The sequence below is a fragment of the Ambystoma mexicanum genome, chromosome 12, assembly GCF_040938575.1.
Source record: "Ambystoma mexicanum isolate Mex_15411 chromosome 12, UKY_AmexF1_1, whole genome shotgun sequence".
NCBI classification, from domain to species: Eukaryota; Metazoa; Chordata; class Amphibia; order Caudata; family Ambystomatidae; genus Ambystoma; species Ambystoma mexicanum.
In genome coordinates, this window is record NC_090936.1 from 1,097,570,171 (window position 1) to 1,097,590,036 (window position 19,866).

The 19,866-nt window shown below is 51.9% G+C and overlaps 1 protein-coding gene and 1 non-coding gene across 2 annotated transcripts in view; one reads left to right on the top strand and one right to left on the bottom strand.

The window, feature by feature from the left end:
- Positions 1 to 7,647, bottom strand: part of ANKRD16 (ankyrin repeat domain 16) — a 472,159-nt gene extending 464,512 nt beyond the window's left edge. Inside the window, exon 1 of the mRNA XM_069629652.1 lies at positions 7,421 to 7,647. The gene's annotated coding sequence lies outside the window, so the exon portion shown is untranslated. The remainder of the gene's footprint in view (positions 1 to 7,420) is intronic.
- Positions 7,648 to 14,672: 7,025 nt separating this feature from the next.
- LOC138514872 (5.8S ribosomal RNA) lies at positions 14,673 to 14,823 on the top strand. The gene has a single exon (XR_011281998.1). It is a non-coding gene; the product is annotated as a 5.8S ribosomal RNA (ribosomal RNA).
- The last annotated feature ends 5,043 nt before the right edge of the window (positions 14,824 to 19,866 follow it).

A 19,866-nucleotide genomic window follows, 5' to 3' on the forward strand; every position in this document is an offset into this window, starting at 1 on the left:
AACATAAAGAGATACAAATTGCAAATCATTTAGGTTGGATTGCTAACCATTTTTTTTTTATTTAGCAATTGCTGCTAATCAACTTTGCAAAACTAATGTATGCCTTGCAGACAAACTGTCAGTTGGAGAGATTCTTCATCTGGGGGGCAAACCTGGAAGCAGTGGTAACCGATGATTCTAAAGATACGGTGTAAAACTATTATCCCGCCCTCTCAAAAGAGAAGTACTGATGCACGATATGATCTCGGGAGGATAGCTCAGGGGAAACGTGTCTGCCTTGGAAGCAAAACGACACAGAGCAACACAGGTTCGATCCCTGGGTCATCACTTAGAAACCTCTCGATATTAAGCGTGTTATAAATAACCTATCATATCATGCCTTCTTAGGAGACAGGAAAGGAGTACACCTTCCTTCCTTTCACCATGCTCACTCACACAGTAGCCTTTGTGCACAGACACAATGTCAGGGTGGTCCTGATTACCCAGTTTGGGTCGACATAACCATGGTTCCCAGACCTCCTACAGCTCTCAACGGAAATGCTGATGTGGCTGCTGCAGAAGCAGCAAATTCAGGTGCCTGCACCCGATGGTACTCAACAAGGCACTGACCCTGTTGGTGTAGATGACTTCCGGGAAACCTTGGGAAAACAGGCCTTTCGAAAGAAGCTAGACGATTTATCCGGAGCTCTTGCCCCTCTGTAAGAGCAAAATCATATAATGCAGGTGCGATAGTTGGTGCACGGCAAGGCTTATGAATTCCAAAACAGCTGACGTGGTTGCACTAATTTCCTAGCATGGTTAGCGACAGAGAATAGGACATACAGGACAGGTCGCGTATACAGGTCCGCGATTTCAGAGAGACACACTGTAGTTGACGGAGCTCCAGTCAGACACCTCTTCATAAAAACTGCCAGCTCCAAAGTATTCCCTAATATGGGACGTTAATAAAGTGTTGACTGTTCCCATCTTGGCCAGATAACAATCAACTCCAGGAAAGCACAGGCAGGAAAGCTAACTATACTTCTATCCCTGATCTTGTGTAACAGAGTTTCAGACATGAGAGCATTAGATATAGTAAACAGGAGCTTTTCTCCAGAAGGAGTTACGTTCCACATTACTAGGAGGACCAAGATGAACATCTCAACTGCGACCTAAAATGTTGGCATGCATGCCAATAATCTTCATTACCATTTGTCCAAGTCGTGGTACTGAGTCCAGCTGATCCTACCCTGGATGGGCAAGATCATTCAACAGTTTAAAATGCACAGAGAACTCTCGTGTCACGAGGGGAGCAGCCACCATTAAAAATATGATTACATAATAGCTCTTGACTAGTGGATGAGTTCATGAGAATGAAAATACTAAGACGAAGAAAAATTGGCATACGGCCAAAGCAGATTGCAAGTAAGTAACTGAGGCATTTTCCGATTTTGGTACAAGCCTCATAGATAATTAGATTTGAGCCACACTGGAATGTTGAAAATGGACAAGCATTTCAATGTCACATCACCATACCTGCCAACCCTACAGATTTAGGTAGCATGGAACTGCTTTTTAGGCATCCTACCACCTACAGATTTGGATGTTTGATCCTACCGCTATTTTTTGATTATCAAGTTGTTTTATGGCTTCACAGGCTGCTGCCTCAGATTCAGGCCACAAGACACAGGCCGCAGCTTCAGATCTTCAGAATAAAAGAGTTTGTCGTTTATTTTGATTGATGATACCCGGTGCCTCAGTGTCCTGTGTTCACAATCACTGATCATTTATAAAATGTTTGCCAGGCAGTGGGAGAGGATCCGAAAATAAACACAATAATACATTTCTAATATTTCAACTACAACATATATTGTTTGAATTCACAGAACCAAATACCAATGGCTGTTCTGTAAAAACACAGATAATTCAACAGGATTCAGTGAAAAAAAGAAAATACATGCACACTAGGAATCCCTTTCAATGTGCAAACTTGCATGTGATACAGCTGGGAAATCCCTCACTTTCCTATGCAGCCAGCAGCATTTACAGCCAAACCTGTAGTGCTCTGTGTTGTCACACATTTTATTTCGTTTCACATGTCAGGTGTGCACATTGAACGTGTCTTCTAGTGTGCATGTCTTTTTTTTTACTGAATCCTACTGAATTGTGTGTGTGTTTTACAGAACAGCCACTGGTATTTAGTTCTGTGAATTTTCACAATATATGTTGTAAATGAAATATTAATGATCATTATCACTTGTAAAAGGTACAAATATTTCCCTTCTTTGTTCTCCCATCGCCCCACCACGTTTCACCAATTTCCAAACACAACTTACTTGGCCTAACTGCTCTCTCTCTCTCTCTCTGAGTGATGTGCATACTCCATACGCCTGTCAACCTCAACTCACACTCCCTCTCCCTATTACACTCCCAAGTTCTCCTATCTCACTTTCTCTTTGCCCCGGTCACCCCTGCTTTGCCCAATTTGTTGCTGCTTATGCCATTACGCCATTTCTCCCAATCTCTCATGCTCGTCCTTCCTCTCCCAAAACCTCTGCAATGTATTTCACAGTGTTAGTCATGCTTAGAATCTTGTGGCTCGGGGCAGGCTAAAGATGTGTCACTGCTCATGGGGGCCCATTTCAACATGATGGTTGGAGGCCCCTTTGCTTAGAGTGGAGAACAACAGTCAGAGGCACCCGTGGTGTCCATACATTATAATGGAGACAAAGAAATACAGTCAGGGGGTTAATAGCAACAGATTATCATAGCCACAGATTATCACGAAAGGGACAACCAGCAGAAAGGTGAAATACTACTTGTCCACCGAAAAACTTAAGGGGCTAATGTAGAGCAACTGCAGTAAAAAGCTACCAGAGTCCTGAGGGAAGGGATGACCTGAAGGGCTCTGATAAATGTGGCTTGTAACATGCGTGCTGCAAAAAAGCACATTTAAAGAGTCCAGACCTAGAGGTGTACATTGCCGTAACATAAGACCATACTTGCCAACCCTTTTTAAGCAGTCCGACCGCCTACCGATTTAGTGGCAACAAATACCGATGTTGGGGAAAAAATATTTTTTTTTTGGCCTGGATTTAGTAGCCTGTTCAGCCATGGTTGCAGGGTGCGCAAGTACACAACATCCGAGGAAAGTTCTACAGTGGGGATGTGTCCAAGCTGCTGCATTTATAATGGTGTGTTCTTACTGGCAGCAGTTAGCAGGCCAGTGCAACCTCCCCAGACTGTCAGAGGCGCCCGTGAGATTCGCTCCAGCACTTCTGGATATTAACAACCACATGGTTAACCGTATATCAGCTCCCCGGTGCCAGTCATCTACTAGGGATGTAACGGTATACCGTTAAAGATACTGTGAACAACTTAATTGAACAATAATAACTGTCACGTTGTTTATACCGGTATACCGTTTATACCGTTAAGTGTGCTTTTCAATCTAATTTGGAAAGGCTGCAGTAAGCAGGTGCTGCACAGTCTTGGTCTTATACTATTGGATGTGCCGTCTGCCAAGGGGCCTTGTTTAGCAGCCAAGAGCACAGGGAACGTGAGGCCACATTAGTAAATGCAGCTTTGCTGCTGTGACCACTCTTTCTCTGTGATCAGTAGAGTCGGGTCAAAGATCCGCTGACTTTGCGCAAATTGAGTTGAAAGCTGCCTAGTGCCTGAACCTTTGTGTTCCCCATGCAAAGCTGGTAACGATGAGCTGACTGACTGGCTCTATAAGCATACCAGAGACTCCAGTTCATAGATTCCGCCAGACATGGATTTCATGGGAAAACTAGAACAACGTTATTTTGTTTCAGGCATTTTATATTTGAAAGGTAGCATACGGATTTTAAATGTTTTCACACAGTCATGCTGCTTTGTGCTGCAGGTCAGATCTTCTATGGGGATTGTCCAGATTTTCAAGACCACAGGGACATCACGAGGGTGGGCTGAGGGCCTAAACTGAAAGTGAGCATTTATTTTTCCTTTTGTTCATATGTAAACAAATGTAATAAAACTTTTAGTGACTTGCAAAACAGTGGAGCCAGGAGCACTTTGCTTAGCAACCACTCAGCCAGCAGGAGCAGAAATGTATTGATTCAGCCTTGCACGGCATCATGTGCCATTAGTTCAGAAAGTTAAGTTCGTACTGCACTGAGCAAACACACAATGGAACAGCTCTTGCTCTGACCGTGCAAATGGTAAAAAAAATAAAAAAAAGGCGGCCAGTGAAGTCATGGATATCGAATTACTCTCCCCAAGGTTTAGATGCAAGGAACTTAGTTTCTCATGGTCATGGATCAGATAGCCATCCAGTTATGTTTTAACTTGGAATTCTGGTATTTGTAGTTTTCCAACCAATTTGAAAGATGGGGAACACATCCCAGAATTCAAAGGGGGGGAACGAACTGGATGCTCTTCTGATGCATGTCCACAAACAACTTTAGCTCTGTAGACCAGGAATGGGCTGGCCTTTAGGGCCAGTTTGATGAGTGACTTCACTATGCGGCTAATAGTTTTAACCACTGTTGCTGAATAAATATTCTTTTAAATGTACAATTTGCATTATATTTTATCAAAATCTCCCCCTTGGGTACTATTCAAACAATGTTCCAAAAGGACTGAATTGCCATTTGCAACTGTGGGCCACTTTTATGTTGGTGTCTGAGACAATTCTATGCCCCAGTCCGACCCTGCTGTCGACTGTGTGAACACTGGGCCCATCAGTGCTTTCTGCTAGTAAAAAAAACGCGCCTGCCCACTGTCCTCTGTGTAGATTTGCACATTGGCACTAGAGTTGTTGCTTAGCTTGATCCTTCACCTACCTGCCTTCTGCATATGGCACTGGACTCAAGCAGGCAGGACAGATTCTACATTCAATTTGAAGTATCCAGAGCAATGGGGGTGAAATATTTCTTAGGTCTATTCTCAATTTGTGACACCGCCCATGAAAGCATTCCTCCCTCTGAACTCGCATCACAAGGGTCCTAATGCACTCAGATCTGGGGGAAACTGTAATAATGGGGCTGTGGGGAGGTGGTGGTCTAGGCCATATTTGTGCCGATATGTATTTTATCTTTGTCATTTTCAAAGTTTTTTTTGGGCACTATCTTTAAGAAGGTAAATGAACATGTATTGCAAGAATCAAGAAGGAAATCAACAGCGCCCACTGAATCCCTTTAGGATTACATGGTCAGTGGTGACTCCGACATCAGACCTTCATAATACACCAGGCAGATGGTAAACAAACTATAGTGATTAGATCACTATGCAACCTTTTGGTGTGTCTGTGTTGGTTATGACATGTTGACAAAAGAAACACAATGACATGGGCTTTCAGACCGCACACGTGACTTTTCTCCCTTTAATGGGATAAAGAGTTGTCAAAACAAACTTTTTGTCACAGCGAGGGGTCATGATGCCCATACCATGTGGTTCCAAAAAAATGCAAGTGAAGGTCAATTTTCAAAGCGAGAACCTGTGGATGAGCAGCAAACTCATTGCTCAAAATGTGCGTTATAACACTTCCACTAGTCACTCTTTCATTCAAGGCGATCAATGAGTGAGCGCCATTAAAGACCAATTCTGCAGCCTTCTTAGATTCCTAGAGGATCAGCTAAATATGTGCAGAGACAAGTTTCAAAATGCTACCTTGCTACAGCTGGAAAATCCTGCCTGCATATTCGTAAGTTAACTAAAAAGCATTGACTTAATGGTAAGTTAAAGAACTTTAAATGCAAACATGCAATGTAAAAAAAAAAGTTATTTTTTTTTGGTACAAGTAGTTTCAGTTGGAGCAGTTTTTAGTAAACTAAAGGCTGTAACGGAGAGAGAGAGAGAGAGAGAGAGAGAGAGAGAGAGAGAGAGAGAGAGAGAGAGAGAGAGAGAGAGAGAGAGAGAGAGAGAGAGAGAGAGAGAGAGAGAGAGAGAGAGAGAGAGAGAGAGAGAGAGAGAGAGAGAGAGAGAGAGAGAGAGAGAGAGAGAGAGAGAGAGAGAGAGAGAGAGAGAGAGAGAGAGAGAGAGAGAGAGAGAGAGAGTGTGTGTGTGTGTGTGTGTGTGTGTGTGTGTGTGTGTGTGTGTGTGTGTGTGTGTGTGTGTGTGTGTGTGTGTGTGTGTGTGTGTGTGTGTGTGTGTGTGTGTGTGTGTGTGTGTGTGTGTGTGTGTGTGTGTGTGTGTGTGTGTGTGTGTGTGTGTGTGTGTGTGTGTGTGTGTGTGTGTGTGTGTGTGTGTGTGTGTGTGTGTGTGTGTGTGTGTGTGTGTGTGTGTGTGTGTGTGTGTGTGTGTGTGTGTGTGTGTGTGTGTGTGTGTGTGTGTGTGTGTGTGTGTGTGTGTGTGTGTGTGTGTGTGTGTGTGTGTGTGTGTGTGTGTGTGTGTGTGTGTGTGTGTGTGTGTGTGTGTGTACAAGCGCATACTACCATCAGCCTCTATTGATCTGTGGCATGCAGATTATCAAGATGGCAACATGTTCATCTTCACAAGTAGCCAGTGGGGGAGCTAAAAGACTAAATGACCACTTAAGAAAAGCTATTTAGTTTGCTTTGCCAGTCTCAGCAGGGCCCGCCCCACTCTCCTCCTCTCCACACGTGTGTTTGGTGGAAGCAAGGGGTGGCATTTCAGTGGAAAGTATGTTGAAAAGCCCAATTCTGGCCCTGGGTGCCTGGTTTTGTTTGTGATGATAAATCTGACAATGTATGTATGACCTTTTTAAGAAAATATTTAAAATTCGTTTACTCCACCTGCTATACCGCGATAACCATGATATACCGTCATTTGGCAAGAAGGTTATCGTACCGCCATAAAACTAATACCATGACACCCCTATCATCTGCATGCTGGGGCGAGCCGCTGAAGCAATGGCGAGCCACTCCTAATGAGTTCTGGCAGGTGTGAGCTTGCGCCAGGAGCCGGGGGAAACCGCATGTTTCAGCCCCGCCCTGTGCGAGTCTCGCCACTTCCACGCGCCTGCAAGTGCAATATGCTATTTCTTCAGCTTAGCTGCACAACTCAGCACCCCTCTCTTCGGCACCTGCTACATACTTGCCTATTTAGGCGGTAGAATACCGCTTTTTAAGCTGTCCTACCTCCTACCGATTTTGTGGCAACAAATACCGATTTTTCTTCAAACTTTAAGATTCCTACAGATTTTTTGTATGTAAGACTGCTGCCTACCAACATAGGGCAGTTGCTATCGCCCTTTCAATTGAAAAAATCGAAAGCCCCGACACTGTCTCTGGTAACGCCATATGGCAGGTACTATGTTATGATATGCTAATTATTATTTTTTAAACTTGAAGAATCCTACAGCTTTTCAGTCGCGGAAAGTTGGCAAGTATGCATCTCCTTTTACTAAAAACTCGTAACTATGCCCTGCTGGACACAGAGCACATACTAGCGCCTCTTACCCAAAACCCAGATCCAAACTGCATTCTCTAACACCTACCTTTGCTTCTATGCCTTCTTCCAGTAGAAATTTCACGGTAGCGACTAGTTCCCATCCGAGAAAAGGACCATAGCAACGGCCCGCCCACTCTTCAACACGTGGTCTGTGATGTCATCCCTGCGATTTCCGTCGGAGCAATGAAGCGGTTCCGGGGCACCTTCTTGCTCGGGATGCAGCGGGATTCGGGAAGCGGGAAAGCTGTGGCTGCTGGTGCAAGGGCACTGAATGCTTTCGGCTTGTAGTGGGCATTTTATTTTGAATACCGGAACGTTTCTATGAGATCCTGGAGCGTCGGACTTCGTCTGGGCAAGGCTCAGGCTGCAGGAGCAGCTGCAATCCGTGTGCTGTTGGCTGGCTGCAAATACAATTAGCAATTTCTTTCGAGATACCATGAACGTTCCTGCAAACCACCAGATTTCCACAGGGAAGCGGGAAATTGCATTTAATTTAAAATCACGTTCAGCTATTCACCATGGAAGGTATGGAGGGCTAAGAAAAGGAACAGGGAGACAGTGGATTGTGGTGTTTAACTAATCAAAGGGGACTAATAGAGTAATTTAATCTTTCATGAGGGTGTGTTTAGGATGGGTGGTTTTAGAGGGGTCGACTGCGGCTGAGCATCTGTTGCAAGGGGAAGGAGCATCTTGTTATGAAGGGAGGATGGGGCATTATGGTATTGGTCTAGACTAGAGGGAGGGATGGGGCATCTTGGTTGGGCCTGAATGGTTGGATAGGGCACGCTGGTGTAGGTCTGGTGGGATGGGGCACATTGTTGTGGTTCTGGAGGAAGGGGGCACATTGGTGTGTGTCTGGAGTGAGGGATAGGAACATAGTGGTGTGGATCTGGGGGGAGGGATAGGGACAGTGGTATGGGTTTGCAGGGAGGGTTGGGGTACATTGGTGTGTGTCTGAGGAGGGATGGGGGACATGGGTGTGGGTCTGGAGGGTGGTATGGGCCATCTAGGTGTGGGTTGGGAGGGTAGGATGGGGCATCTTGGTGTGGCTTTGGAGGGAGGTGGCGGGGCACATTCATGTGGGTTTGATGGGAGGGATGGAGCACATTGTGTGGGTTTAGGGGGAGGCATGTGGCACATGGGTGTGTTTCCAGAGGGAGAGATGGGGCTCAGTGGGTCTTGAGGGTGGTATTGTTCATCTAGGTGTGGGTTGGGAGGGTGGCATGGGGCATCTTGGTGTGGCTCTAGAGGGAGGGGGTGGGGGCACATTGGTATGGGTTTGATGGGAGGGATTGAGCACATTGGTGTGGGTCTGGGGGTAGGGACTGGGCACCTGGGTGTGTTTCCGGAGGGAGAGATGGGGCACAGAGGGTCTGGAGGGTGGCATGGGTCATCTAGGTGTGGCTCTGGAGGGAGGGGGTGGGGCCACATTGGTGTGGGTTTGATGGGAGGGATGGGGCACATTGGTGTGGGCTAGGGGCAGGGATGGGGCACATGGGTATGTTTCCGAGGGAGAGATGGGGGACAGTGGATATGTTTCCGAGGGAGAGATGGGGCACAGTGGGTCTGGAGGGTGGCATGGGTCATCTAGGTGTGGGTTGGACGGGGCATCTTGGTGTGGCTTTGGATGGGGGCACATTGTGGGATTGGGGGGGTGGTTCATCTAGGTGTAGGTCTGGTGGGCAGGATGGGGGCATCTTGCTGTGTGAATGGAGGGATGGTGGCATCTTGGTGGGGTCTGCAATGCATAGGGGCACTTTGGTGTTGGTCTTGTGGCACATTGGTGTGGGTTTGATGTGGGGGCTGGGCACATTTTTTTTGGGTTTGATGGGAGGGACGGGGACATTGGTCTGGGGAGGGATGGCCGCATATTGGTGTGGGTCTGGAAGGAGAGGATGGGGCACATTGGTCTGGGGCATACTAGGATGGGTGGTTTTAGAGGGGGTTGGCTGGGGCTATCTGCGTGTGATTCAGTATCGGCACATGGGCATCTGTTGCAAGGGGAAGGGGCATCTTGCTATGTGTAGGGAGGATGGGGCATTATGGTATTGGTATAGAGGGGGGATGGGGCATCTTGGGGTCTGGATGGATAGGGGCATGCTTGTGTGGGTCTGGCAGGAAGCGGCACATTGGTGTGGGTCTGGTGGAAGGGGCACATTGGTGTAGGGCTGGAGGGATAGGAACGTGTGGGTCTGAGCAGAGGGATAGGGACAGTAGTGTGGGTTTGGGGGACATGGGTGTGGGTCTGGAGGGAGAGATGGGGCTCAGTGTGTCTGGAGGGTGTCATGGTCATCTAGGGTTGGGAGGGTAGGATGGGGCATATTGGTGTGGCTCTGGAGGGAGTTGGTGGGGGGCACGTTCGTATGGGTTTGATGGGAGGGATGAGGCACATTGGTGTGGGTCTGGGGGGATGGATGGGGCACATGGGCGTGTTTCAGAAGGGAGAGATGGGGCACAGTGGGTCTGGATGTGGCATGGGTAATCTAGGTGAGGGTTGGGAGGGTGGGATGGTGCATCTTGGTGTGGCTCTGGAGGGAGGGGGTGGCTCTGGAGGGAGGTGGTGGGGGCACATTGGTGTGGCTCTGGAGGGAGGTGGTGGGGGCACATTGGTGTGGCTCTGGAGGGAGGTGGTGGGGCACATTGGTGTGGATCTTGGCGGAAGGATGGTGCACATGGGTGTGTTTCTGGAGGGATAGATGGGGCACAGTGGGTCTGGTGGGTAGCATGGGTCATGTAGGTGTAGGTTAGGATGTTGGGCGGGGCATCTTGGTGTGGCTCTGGAGGGAGGTGGTGGGGCACATGGGTTTGTTTCTGGAGGGAGAGATGGGGCACAGTGTGTCTGGAGGGTGGCATGGGTCATCTAGGTGTGGGTTGGGAAGTGGGACGGGGTATTTTGGTGTGGCTCTGGAGGGAGGTGGTGGGGGCACATTGGTGTGGCTCTCGAGGGAGGTGGTCGGGCACATTGGTGTGGATCTTGGCGGAAGGATGGTGCACATGGGTGTGTTTCTGGAGGGAGAGATGGGGCACAGTGGGTCTGGTGGGTAGCATGGGTCATCTAGGTGTGGGTTAGGAAGTTGGACGGGGCACATTGGTGTGGCTCTGGAGGGAGGTGATGGGGCACATTGGTGTGGATCTTGGCGGAGGGATGGTGCACATGGGTGTGTTTCTGGAGGGAGAGATGGGGGAACAGTGTGTCTGGAGGGTGGCATGGGTCATCTAGGTGTGGGTTGGGAAGTGGAACGGGGCATTTTGGTGTGGCTCTGGAGGGAGGTGGTGGGGGCACATTGGTGTGGCTCTGGAGGGAGGTGATGGGGCACATTGGTGTGGATCTTGGCGGAGGGATGGTGCACATGGGTGTGTTTCTGGAGGGAGAGATGGGGGAACAGTGTGTCTGGTGGGTAGCATGGGTCATCTAGGTGTGGGTTAGGAAGTTGGACGGGGCATCTTGGTGTGGCTCTGGAGGGAGGTAGTGGGGGCACATGGGTGTGTTTCTGGAGGGAGGGATGAGGCACATTGGTGTGGGTCTGGGGGGATGGATGGGGCACGTGGGCGGGTTTCAGAAGGGAGAGATGGGGCACAGTGGGTCTGGATGTGGCATGGGTAATCTAGGTGAGGGTTGGGAGGGTGGGATGGTGCATCTTGGTGTGGCTCTGGAGGGAGGGGGTGGGGGCACATTGGTGTGGCTCTGGAGGGAGGGGGTGGGGGCACATTGGTGTGGCTCTGGAGGGAGGTGGTGGGGGCACATTGGTGTGGCTCTGGAGGGAGGTGGTGGGGCACATTGGTGTGGATCTTGGCGGAAGGATGGTGCACATGGGTGTGTTTCTGGAGGGATAGATGGGGCACAGTGGGTCTGGTGGGTAGCATGGGTCATGTAGGTGTAGGTTAGGATGTTGGGCGGGGCATCTTGGTGTGGCTCTGGAGGGAGGTGGTGGGGCACATGGGTTTGTTTCTGGAGGGAGAGATGGGGCACAGTGTGTCTGGAGGGTGGCATGGGTCATCTAGGTGTGGGTTGGGAAGTGGGACGGGGTATTTTGGTGTGGCTCTGGAGGGAGGTGGTCGGGCACATTGGTGTGGATCTTGGCGGAGGATGGTGCACATGGGTGTGTTTCTGGAGGGAGAGATGGGGCGCAGTGTGTCTGGAGGGTGGCATGGGTCATCTAGGTGTGGGTTGGGAAGTGGGACGGGGTATTTTGGTGTGGCTCTGGAGGGAGGTGGTGGGGGCACATTGGTGTGGCTCTCGAGGGAGGTGGTCGGGCACATTGGTGTGGATCTTGGCGGAAGGATGGTGCACATGGGTGTGTTTCTGGAGGGAGAGATGGGGCACAGTGGGTCTGGTGGGTAGCATGGGTCATTAGGTGTGGGTTAGGAAGTTGGACGGGGCACATTGGTGTGGCTCTGGAGGGAGGTGATGGGGCACATTGGTGTGGATCTTGGCGGAGGGATGGTGCACATGGGTGTGTTTCTGGAGGGAGAGATGGGGGAACAGTGTGTCTGGAGGGTGGCATGGGTCATCTAGGTGTGAGTTGGGAAGTGGAACGGGGCATTTTGGTGTGGCTCTGGAGGGAGGTGGTGGGGGCACATTGGTGTGGCTCTGGAGGGAGGTGATGGGGCACATTGGTGTGGATCTTGGCGGAGGGATGGTGCACATGGTTGTGTTTCTGGAGGGAGAGATGGGGGAACAGTGTGTCTGGTGGGTAGCATGGGTCATCTAGGTGTGGGTTAGGAAGTTGGACGGGGCATCTTGGTGTGGCTCTGGAGGGCGGTAGTGGGGGCACATGGGTGTGTTTCTGGAGGGAGAGATGGGGCACAGCGGGTCTGGAGGGTGGCATGGGTCATCTAGGTGTGGGTTGCGAAGTTTGATGGGGCATCTTGGTGTGGCTCTGGGGGGAGGTGGTGGGGGCACATTGGCGTGGATCTGGGCGGAGAGGGATGGTGCACATGCGTGTTTCTGGAGGGAGAGATGGGGCACAGTGGGTCTGGAGGGTGGCATGGGTCATCTAGGTGTGTGTTGGGAAGTAGGATGGGGCATGTTGGTGTGGCTCTGGAGGGAGGTGGTGGGGGCACATTGGTATGGATCTGGGTGGTGGGATGGTACACATGGGTGTGTTTCTGGAGGGAGAGATGGGGCACAGTGGGTCTGGACGGTGGCATGGGTCATCTAGGTGTGGGTTGGGAAGTGGGACGGGCATCTTGGTGTGGCTCTGGAGGGAGGTGGTCGGGTCCCATTGGTGTGGCTCTGGAGGGAGGTGGTGGGGGCACATTGGTGTGTTTCTGGAGGGAGGTGGTGGGGCACATTGGTATGGCTCTGGAGGGAGGTGGATGGGGCACATGGGCGTTTTTCTGGAGGGAGAGATGGGGCACAGTGGGTCTGGAGGGTGGCATGGGTCATCTAGGTGTGGGTTGGGAAGTTGGACTGGGCATCTTGGTGTGGCTCTGTAGGGAGGTGTTGGGGGCACATTGGTGCGGGTTTGATGGGAGGGATGGGGACATTGGTCTGGGGAGGGATGGCCGCATATTGGTGTGGGTCTGGAAGGAGGGGACGGGGAACATTGGTGTGGGTCTGGGCGGATGGGGGCATACTAGGATGGGTGGTTTTAGAGCGGTTTGGCTGGGGCTATCTGCATGTGATTCAGGATAGGCACATGGGCATCTGATGCAAGGGGCATCTTGCTATGTGGAGGGAGGATGGTGCATTATGGTATTGGTCTAGAGGGAGGGATGGGGCATCTTGGTGCGCTTCTGAGAGGAAGCGATGGTGCACATGGGTGTGGGTCTGTAGGGAGGGATGGGGACATTGCTTTGGGTATGAAGGGAGGCACAGGACACATTGATGTGCATCTGGAGGGAGGGATGGGGCACATTGGTGTGGGTCTGGAGGGAAGGATTGGGGCTCATTGGTCAGAGGACGGATAGGGGCATCTTTCTGTGTGGAGGGAGCACGGGCCATCATGGTATGGCTCTTGAGGAAGGGATTGTGCATCGTGGAGTCTGGATCGGAGGGGCCATTGTTGATATGGAATGGGCATATGATGGGGGCATGCGAGGGAATGGTGGAGCATGTGGGTCAGGGCTGGAGCGCTCTGGTGGGAAGGAAGGGGGCATCTGGGTGTGAATGGAGGGATGGGGTATGTTTGTCTGGAGAGAAGGATGTTGGTTTATTGGAGTGGTGGGAGCATGTGTGTGTCGAAGGGATGGGGTAATCGGGTGTGGGTATAGAGAGAGGGCGAATGGCGCCATCTGAGTGTGGAGGTAGAGATGAAGCATATGGGTGTGGCTCTGAGGGGTGGAGCATCTTGGTGTAGGTATGGAGGGACGGATGTTGGTGTCTTTGTGTGGGTTCGGATGGAGGGATGGTGGCATGTAGGTCAGAGGGGAGGTGGCATTTGAATCTGGAACGTGTTTGGAAGGAGAAATGGGGCATTTGAGTGTGAATGGTTTCTGCTTGTGGGTGGGGGCATAAAGGATCATTAACAGCGGAGCAGCGGGAGGGAGAGCCGTGGGCCCGACCTCGGTTGCATCCCAGACGTGCACACCCACAGCCCGGGGCACCTCTCGCAGAGCGGTCCGGTGCGCGTGGTCAACCAGCCCCCTCTCCTCACTGAGCCCGCATCTGCGCTGGCCGGGGGACGCACACTCCTCTCTCTGACCTGCCAGCGGCTGGGCATTGGTGGGCACACCCCGGTCACCAGGGAAGCCCTGACTGGGGGCAGCCGGGAGCCGAGGGAAACCTGACTGCTCTCGAGGGGTGCCTCCCCAGGCAGACAGGCACCCGGGCAAGCCAGGCATGAGCCATGGTGCAGCTGGCTCACTTGACGGTGGGCACCAAGGTTCCAACCGCCCACATCTGTGTGTGAGCAATGGCCAGGCCCGCTGGCACAGTGGGTGACCTTCCCTCTTGCCCAGGTACCTGGAGCTGGGTCCTCTGCGGCCGGGCTGGGGTTTGAAGACTCTAGTGGTCCCACCCGACCCCCTGTCTGTGCTGTCTCTGGCCTGCCTCGTTGTCCATCTCCCAGCCCCCCCTCCCAAAAGGGAAGGGGTCGGGGAAGGATGAGTGGATCGGGCCGTGTGGGCAGGTGGCGGAGCGGCCTACCTCCATCCACCTGGGAAGCGCTGTGCTGCTGCAGCTGGCGGTCAGGCTGAGCACCTGGATTATTATTTTTTATTTTTTTGAAACCACAATGGTTTCGGCCGAGCTAGACGGGGAGCTGGGCTGTCCTGCCACAGCCAGCGCTGCCTCCCCCAACCTCTCCTGCACCGGCAGGGTCAGGCCGACGTCTAGGACAAAAAAAGTTGCCTGTGGCTCTTGGCGGTGGATCACTCGACTCGTGCATCGATGAAGAACGCAGCTAGCTGCGAGAATTAGTGTGAATTGCAGGACACATTGATCAACACTTCGAACGCACCATGTGGCCCTGGGTTTTTCCCGGGACTACGCCTGTCTGAGGGTCGCTTGTACATCAATCGCCCTGGGGTTCACTCCCAGGGGCGTGGCTGGGGCTATCGCAGGGATTCCATTCATCCCCCTAAGGTCAGACCCCGATCAGCACCGTCGCTGGATCCTTGGATCTGGCGCGCAAGCTCATTGCCGACGCATCCTGGTTTCCCCAGTTTCCCCACCTCATGCTGGTTTCGGGAGTGCCGGGTGGCCGACGCGCCCCGGATGTGGTGGCAGCGGCAGCAGGCTTTAAAAAAGCCTGGTGCACCTTCACCCTACCCCGGGGCACCTGGCCGTGCTGTGTGTGGCTGTCTTTGGTGTCCCACGGCTGCCGGCGCAGGATGACCATGGAGCACGGACCTTGTGACCATGTGGGCTTCGGTCACAGATTGGGACAGAATACACTTGCCTGCGCCAAGGGCTGGGGCAACCCCCCATACGGGCCCGAGGCCAGCTGCCCTGAGCTTTGTGCTCCCCGACCACGGCCTCAGATCAGACATGGTGACCTGCTGAATTTAAGCATATTACTAAGCAGAGGAAAGGAACTAACCAAGATTCCCTCAGTAACGGCCAGTGAAAAGGGAAGAGCCCAGCGCCGAATCCCCATTCAGCAGCAGGCGTGGGAAATGTGGCGTGCAGAAGACCGACTCCCCGGCATCACTCAGGGGGCTCAAGTCCTTCTGATCGTCTCCCCACGCAGATGGTGTTAGGCCGATAGCGGCCTCTTGCCCACCGGGATCAGGTCTTCTTGGAGTCAGGTTACTTGGGAATGCAGCCCAAAGCGTGTGGTAAACTCTGTCTAAGGCTAAATACGGGCGCGAGACTGGTGACCAGCAAGTACCGTAAGGGAAAGTTGAAGAGAGTTCAAGAGGGTGTGAAACGGTTGAGCGGTAAACTGGTGGGGTCTGTGCAGTCCACCCACAGGATTCAACACGGCAGGCAGGTTGGTCACCTGGAACGGTGGAGGCCCTTGTGGGTCTGCAGCACGGGCACATCCAGCCCCAGCAGGGTGCATTTGGGAAGGCCCCAGGGGGCAGGTGGCTCTCTGCTCCAGCAGAGAGTGTTACAGCCCCCTGACAGCAGTTTTGCTGTGTCCACGGAGCTGAGGGAGATAGACCACCACCGGGCCCTTATCCGGCAACTGTCCTGGCCCCTCTTGGGGGTTGCTAGAGTGGCCACGGGAGACGGGGCTCCCGATGTGACTGTGGTGGACTGCCCTCAATACACCCCAACCACGTCGTGCTGCCGGGCGGGGAGGCCCACAAAGGGCGCCAGGGGTCGGTTAACCACCCGACCTGTCTGGAAACACTGACTAAGAATATAATGCCTGCCCGAGTCAGAGGGATGAATGAAACCCTGTGATGTAATGATGTTGAGGGCCGGTGCCCGGCGATTGCAGTGGCATCCTGTTGCGGTGGGCTCTCCACCGACCCGTCTCCCCCGCTCTGTCAGAGATGATGCATGAGCGTGTGTGTTAGGACCCGAAAGATGGTGAACTCGGCCTGGTGGAGGTCCGTAGCGGTCCTGATGTGTAAATCGGTCATCCGACCTCGGTATAGGGGCAAAAGACTAATCGAATGATATAGTAGCTGGTTCTCTCCGAAGTTTCACTCAAGATAGCTGGCGCACAGAAACCCCAGTTTTATCTAGCAAAGCGAATGATTAGAGGTCTTGGGGCCAAAATTATCTCAACCTGCTCTCAAGCTTTAAATGGGTATGAAGCCCGGCTTGCTGGCGTGGAGCCGGGTATTGTATGAATGTGCTCAGTGGGCAACTTTTGGTAAGCAGAACAGGCGCTGCGGGATGAACCGCACCCGGGGTTAAGGCGCATGATGCAGATGCTCATCAGTCCCCAGAAACGGTGTTGGTTGATATAGACAGCAGGACCGTGGCCATGGTAGTCGGAATCCGCTAAGGAGTGTGTAACAACTCACCTGTCGAATCAACTAGCCCTGAAAATGGATGGCCCTGGAGCATCAGGCCCATACCAGGCCAGCGTTGAGAGCCGCGGGGGGCTACGTCAGGCGAGTAGGAGGGCTGCTGCTGTACGCACAGAAGCCGGGGCGAGGGCCCGAGTGGAGCCGCCGCAGGTGCAGATCTTGGTTGTAGTAGCAAATATTAAAACGGGAACTTTGAAGAATAAAGTGGAGAAGGGTTCCATGTGAACAGAAGTTGAACATGGGTCAGTCAGTCCTAAGGGATGGGCGAGCGCCGTTCGGAAGGGATGGGCTATGGCCTCCATTGCCCTCAGCCGATCGACAGGAAGTCGGGTTTAGATCCCCAAATCCAGAGTGGCAGGAACGGGCGCCCTTGCGGCGTCCAGTGCGGCAATGCAAATGATCCCAGAGAAGCAGGCGGGAGCCGCACAGTTTATTTTTTTTTTTTTCTTTTTTTTGGGAAAAAACAATGTTTATTTTATATAACACACAATTCTTGGGACTTCCATCATCAGATTCAGCGTCAGAGTGTTACAATCAGCATTGTCCAGTCCCATGAAACTCCCTCCCCCCTAACTTGAGCCAATATGTCCATGTCATCATCCTGTGATTTTTCAGGCGGGTTTATCGTCGTCTCTTTATCCGTTTTATCATCGCTCTGATCAGACTGGGGGGGCCACTCATGGTAGCCACCAGCTGCCTCCATTCAATTAGGGGTCCTACCTCTTCCCCTCCCCTACAAACCGTGTCCCACCAAACAGCCGTTTCTGCCTCTGCCCATTTTAAGAGGTCAGCCCATCACAACTCTATCCTCGGCCTCTGGGCTGCCTTCCAGCACATTGCTATCCTTCGTTTGGCCAGGACATATGCTAGATGTTTCATTCTGCTTATGTGCTTTAAGTTACGTGGCCTAGGGAATCCCCCCCAGCATGCATGCCCAGGCCGACTCCACCTCCAGTGTAATACCGGTTCCTGCTAAGCGTGCCTTCACTTCTTGCCAAAACCGCCCCACCTCAGGGCAGGCCCAAAACATGTGGAGTAGCCAAGCCTCCTCCACCCCACACCTAGGGCATTTCTGAGTCGTATGGCCACCAAACTTAGCGATCTTACTGGGGGTGAGCTATGCTCTATGTGTGACATATAGTTGGATCTGCTGGAGCATTGCGTTCCGGGACACTTTTTTATATCTTTGGGCTCTTTTCCAGAGCCCATCCGACATGGGCTCTCCCACCTCATCCTCCCAAAGTTGTCTGTTGGGTCAAGTCCTTCCCCACCTTGGATCCCAACAGCTCGTATATGCGGGAAATCTCATGCCCACCCTCTGAAATATCATATATAGCCTCCATGGTGGCATTTGGTTGTCCGGTGAGCACCTCTGTTGGCCACTTCACTCGTACTTTCTTGACAATTCTGGTGTAAGTTATGTACTGCCCTTTATGCACCCCAGTATCTTCGATCAGGTTCGGGAACTCTAATGCCTCCCCTTCCAGCCATATGTTTCCCAGGGTGGCCAGGCCCACTGGTTCCCAGTACTTGCGGACCCCTTGTATCAGCTGGGGATCCTCTCCACATAGTGCTGCAAGCGGCACCTGCATAGAGTACGGAACCAGGTGTCCCGCAATCTGCCACGTTCTGTGCCATATCTACCATCCCAGTACCAGCAGCCCCGCCATCCCCCGGACCCTCGACTTGGACAGCCACACCACTTCTTTGTGAAAGAAGGGGAGCAGTTCCCTGCACAGCAGCCTGCTTTCTGCCGTCTCCTCGCCAGACAGCCATCTTGCTACATACTGCAGCTGCTCTGCCAGATAGTATAGCTCAAAATTTGGCAGGTTGATCCCTCCCCTATCACACGAGTTCTGTAGTTTCCAGAGGGCCACCCTGTTCCTGGAGTTGCCCCAGATGAAGCTCCTACACAGGCTATGGAGGCTAGCGAAAAAGCGCCTCGGGATCCCATGCGGGATGTTAACAAAGAAATGCAACAGTCTGGGCATAACTACCATTTTTAGCAGAGCAGCCCTCCCCACCATAGCCAGGGGTAACCTGGACCAGAATCCCATGCTGTTCTTAATTCCTTCTACTGCTTTAACCGTGTTGCGTGCATGTTCTTCTGCCATATGGTATATGTCAATTCCGAGATATCGGAACGACTTTGTGTGCCAGGGTAATCGGCAACACTGGCAGACTCCTAGGCAAGACAAGCTTGTATCTCCCCATAGGGAACACGCTAGACTTTTTGGGGTTAACCGCTATGCCAGAGAGAACGGCAAATTGCTCCATCATGTCTAGAATATATTGCATGTTCTCTTCTGGGTAGCGTAAATATAACAGTATGTCGTCCGCATATAAAGAAACAAGGTGCATGCCATCCGCAGTGCGAATACCTATCTCCTCGTATTGCTGTCTCAGGCAGGTGGCCAATGGCTCCAGTGCCCATATGTATAACATGGGCGACCACGGGCAGCCCTGTCTAGTGCCTCTGCTTAGTTACCATTTGTCCAAAATGATAGCACCCGTTTTGACCCTGGCGATCGGGGAGCTGTATAACATTGTCACTCACCTGAGGTACCCCGGTCCCATTCCATAGCCCTTAAAGGTCGTGATCAACTAGGGCCTTTTCACTGGCTCGAAGGCCTTGACCGCGTCTAGTGAAACTATTGCCAGTTCACCTGGGTCATTTTTTGTCTGGTCAAGGATGTGATGCAGTCTTCTGAGATTATCAGTTATGTTCCTGACATAGCCCGTTTGGTCGGCGTGTATCAGTTTACCAATGACAGCCTTAAGCCTATTTGCCAGTACAGCAGTGAGGATTTTACTAACCTGATTGAGCATCGATAAGGGCCTGTACGACCCACAATCAGTGATAGGCTTGCCCGGCTTCAGAAGTGGGATAATCACCGCCTCTCGCAGGGTCTCTGGTAGCCTGCCTTGCTCATACGACTGGTTAAGCATGGCCAGCAGCGGGTGAAGCAACTCTTGTTCATAGGTTTTATAAAATTCACTTGGAAGCCCATCGGACCCGGGGGCCTTACAGGTGGGCAAGTAGCGAACCACTAGTTCGAGTTCTTCCATCGTAATAGGGGCATCTACGTCTGAGCGTTCTGCCTCATCTAAGGTGGG